Genomic DNA, 5,009 nt, shown 5'->3' on the forward strand with positions numbered 1-5,009 from the left:
GCACTGGAAAGGCTGTGGTAGGCAATTTAAAAATATGCCTTATTTGCACTATGTCATTGTAGAATGCATTCTTGTTGTTATGCATTTAATGTATCTGGTTTTTGTAAAGGGAGAGATGCAGGTCTTTAAAGTATTTAAGAAGGCCAATCTGGATTCTCTTACCGTTACTGAACGGCCAAATACTGATGCTGAACTTGAGGCCGATAAGGTGAAAGACTCTATTTTTGAAGAGCAACTGAATAGCCCTGAACGGCCTACGGAAGGCGATAATAATGATACTGCACAGCCCTCTTCATCTGATGTGGAAATTACTGAGACTAATCTAAAACCGCCGCTAAGAAAACTGGGAAACGCACAAAGCGTCTATGGAAGCGTGCAACTGGCAATGCTTTTCAATAAGCAAAGAAAAGGAGTATGTTTTCAATATTGTCTTCTGCCTTAACATAATATGTATAATATGTGTTAATGCTTATTCTGGAAAGTTGGTTATCTTGAATGTAGAACCAAATTTGTCAACAGGTGGTGATGAAACCACCGCTAGTAGTGATAAGAGTGGTAAAGCTGTTAATGCTGAAGATGATAATGATGAAGAAGGAGAGGATGAAGGAACCAATGAGGATAACAATGTCAAAACTCCTCCCTTCACCAATCCAATAACTTCCACAAAAATAGGTACAACACAGTCTTCATCATCTTCTCAACCGCCTTCCGTTGTCCCTCTAGCCGGCTTAAGAAGCTTTGTAGAAAATCCTGTTAACAAATGTGATAGCTTTGTTAATTTTCTGAAGGTACATTTCACCAGTTGACTCATGAAAAATCCATTTGTATTGACTATTTTGTTTGTGATTTCTGAATATGTAGTTTATTTTTGTAGGGAAATATGATTGTTGATCTTTCGACATCCTTATATGCAATGACCCTTAAACAAAGTTTCCAATCAACTGCTGCATCACTGGTGCTTCTGAATCAGCATGTTCTTCATAGCCTGAAAATGTAAGAGGCTCAATCAAGTCTTGTTGATAATGCTCTCCAGAATGCCAGCAAATTGAAAAGGATGGAAGTTGAGCTAAAAGATGTTAATCTGAAGTGGAAAACAGTAGTGGACTTAGCGCAAAATAAGGAAGAGGCACTCCAATCAATTGAGAAAAAATGTGTTGCTGAAAGGACTGAAAAAAAGAAATTGATAGAGGAGAAGGATGAATTATTGAAGGAAGTTGAAAAGTTGAAAAGTTGAAAAAGTTGGTTAAACAAGAAAAGTGTCGTGCTGATGAGAAAACTATTGTTGCTGCTGCTTCAGAGAAGAATTTTATTGATTTAAAGAATGGGATTCCTGCTCTTGTGCATAGGGTGTTGAGCTTGTTGGTCAGACTTTTCATAGATATCTGGAGGCATCGACAGAGAGTGACCTCTCAGATGCTATGGTGGAAATTTTGAATGCTCTTCTCGTAAGACCTGACCCTTTACCAACTGTAATCTCAAAATATATCAAACCTGATGCTAATGCCAAGCTGCAAGTGGCCATCAATGAAGTTACCTCTCTGAAGATTAACTCTTTAGAAGTAGTATGTGCTAGGGTAGATGTGTCTGTTAAGGACATCTTGGATGTGCCTATTTGAAAAGATAAATAATCTGTAATAACAATGTGCATCATCTTTACGCTGATATTATGTATATATCCAGCTTTTTTAGTTAATGTTGGTATTTTTGCTGCTTTCCATGATTGACGCATCACCGCTATATGGTTTAACCATTAAAAGCTTGTTAAAAAGCTTAGATTTGCATATATCATATGAAATGATTTTTGTCTTAAACTGATTTTTGAATTTGTACATGAATTGAACTGTCATCCGTCATCCGCTGTCCTTAATGCATAATTCCTCTTTATGAATCGGAGGTGTACTGCTACATAAATGGTATTATGTATATAAGCTATTAAAATTGTACATATGTTTTGTATTTCCATTTAGTCAAAATAAGTTATGTAGAACGTTGTTATTGCTGTAATGAATATATTGAACAATTTATCCATTCTCCATTCTGTATCAAGAGCATATGTTTTGTAAAGAAGGTTTTTGAGAATTCTCAGATTGCTTTGTGAAATAGGATATGAATGAATCATAATATTGTTATGCAATAAAAATTGATAAATTTGTTAGAGAAATTTCTGTTTACAGAATTAACAGTGTTCCGTTTAGCGTATTGCGCTCAGGTGTTGTGCGGCTTACAAAATTCCCTTGTATTTCAATTTTTTCTGTTTTCAAAATATAAATGGATTTATGCCGTTGTGATAAACCATTCTGTATGTCATGATATTATGAGATCTTTAGTTTTGCCTCGGTGCCCTCTAGTGAAGTAAACACTTTACGCTACCGATCCCTTGTGTCTATAATGTTAACACAAGAGCCTCTACCATCGGGGGCATAAAAATGTCTTGCCTTATGTGGGTAGGAATGAATGCCATGCTTTACATTCTTAACGCATAATGTTGTGCGTAAGAAAAATTTAAAATTTTTATTGATAATACTGTCACACATACAACATTTTTGTGTAACATCTTCGTATGGGGTGATCAAGTCCCAATCAGAAAATTACAAAAAGTGTATTGTGCTGTCGCATGAACTGAGAAAAAATTAAAAATGTGATAAAGACTGCGCTGCAGGATTCATGTTATTATAATGTATTCCGTTCAGCGGTCTGCATCTTGCTGTTAGTTTGTCCACATTTTGGGTGGTTTGAAATACCCGTTCACATCATTTCTACTGAACAACTGCCTCGATGATCCCCTCCTGACAAAATTCCCTGGAGCTTCATAAACAACTGATCTTTCCCTTGCCTGTCCAACATATTCAGAGTGTATCACTGCTACACCGTTTGGCGTTGGGAACCGCAATTCTGCGTGCGGTGTAGAAGTAATTGCTCCAAATTTGCGAAGGGTCCCCCTACCGAACAATGCACTGAACCGTGATCTGCCATCCAGAACTGTAAAGTCCACAATTTCTGTTCGGACCAAAGGATGTGTTTCCAATGTTACATCCAGTTTCACTTTACCAACTGCCTTCATTGACTCGCCCGGGATGCCAGCAATCTTTAAGTTTGTGTAGTGTAGCCTATTCTTCACGCTGAATGGATATTCCTTAAAACAATGCAAATATAAAATATCTGCCTCACTACCTGTATCAGTATAAATTCGAGTGATGTTTCTAATTACAGCTGAAATGACCACAGGCTCCTCTGACAATCGCCAATTTAGAATGGTGTGAAATATGATTGGAGCGTACATCCAGCTTTTCGTCCTGCGTTCTCCATCTGTTTCATTTTCCTGCTCCTCATTCCATATAACCTTAATGTGCATTTCAGGGGTTGGATCCCTTTCATCATTCCTTTCTTCTCTTCTGTTCCTGTCACGCCATCCTCCGTGACGCATTTTTCCCCTGCTAAGCAAAATGTTTGTTTGAATCATTTCTTCGATAGTTTTTTCCTGGTAAAAGATAATTTAGCTAGCCAGCCTTGATCTTCCCAATGATTTCCCTCATCAATGACTTGCAATTATCAGTGTCATGCCCATATGCCTCATGGAAGTCATACCATTTGTCACTCTGTGGTCCCTGACGCTCTTCCATTGGCGGTGGATGGTGAAATGATTCCTTAATTGGCTCTGTAAACAAAATTTCTTTTGGAGTTTTGGTTAATGCCATGATAATTGGATGTATGTCTAATGGCTTTCGATGGCGATAATTGTCATTTGGATGATTATTTCCCCTCCAACCGCTCTGCTGTTTCTGGTAATTACTGTCATAACCTCGTTGTCTCTGATAATTTTCATTTCTGTTCCGTTCTCCGCCTTGCTGCCTGAAGTTTCTCTGGTAATTATCCACTCTTGGATATCCCATTTCGCCTGCTCGTAAATGCTTCTGAGCGATACCCAACGTCTGATGCAATGTTTTTGGAATGTCATAACGCAAAGCATGAATTAATCGTGCAAAACATCGCTGATCAAGACAAAATATAAATCCTGAAACAAGCCGAGACTCTGGTATATCCGGTATCTTCTGACACTCAATGGTATAACTTTTCATAAAATCACTCAGTGATTCATTTTGGTGCATTGTTATCTCATGTGCATCAAGATGTTACAATGTGCAGCTTCTCAAGCTTTGATATTGCATCACAAACTTTGCCCTCAAATCAAGAAAACTGGTAATGCTCCTTGGTGGCAAGCTAGCAAACCACTCTCTTGCCATTTTCTGCAATACCATTGAAAACATATGGCACGCAGTTTCATCATCCCAATGCTGTAACCTCATGACACCTTCAAACATAGTCAGAAAATCTTCTGGATCTGTTGTACCATCATAAACACCGATAGATGGAATTCCCAAATTTCTTGGTAATGGATAATCTGCAATTCTAGGGATAAAACACTGTGTGGACTCTGCCATTGCTGGCGGTTTGATAGCTTCATCTCCAGTAATCAAAGCAAACAAATTATCCACAGCTGTTGCTCGGATGGTTGGTTGTGCTAATTTTTGCTTAAATCGTGATGGCGCTGTATTAGTCAAAATTCCCTCCAGTAACTTGCTTGCCATTTCGTCGATCATAAGAACTGTTCACCCTCTTCTTCAAAATTTCAATCGTCGTCTAGAAAACCTTCATCACTGTGTTGATTCTCAGTGTCATCAACTAAAGCATTCAACTGACTGAATAGCTTGAACAATTGTGATTTGGAAATTGACTTTTCTTTGCCGTTATGTTTAGCATTCACATCAGAAGTCTTCTTGAAAGAAACATTATGTGTTCCTCTCCTGGCTTTCCACATTCCTGTGCTGGAACCTCCCATCAATGGTTTTCTCAATCGTGGTATAGTTTCATGAACTTGATCATCTGCTGTGTCAGTGTGCAAATGATCTTCTTCTTCAACGGAAGTCTCTTCAAGAGTTAACTGATCAACTGGTATATTTTCAATAAGGTTTTCATCGATTGGTTCAAGTGTTGTTTTTAATGAGGTTGTT

The sequence above is a fragment of the Rutidosis leptorrhynchoides genome, chromosome 4 (genome assembly GCF_046630445.1).
Source record: "Rutidosis leptorrhynchoides isolate AG116_Rl617_1_P2 chromosome 4, CSIRO_AGI_Rlap_v1, whole genome shotgun sequence".
NCBI lineage: Eukaryota > Viridiplantae > Streptophyta > Magnoliopsida > Asterales > Asteraceae > Rutidosis > Rutidosis leptorrhynchoides.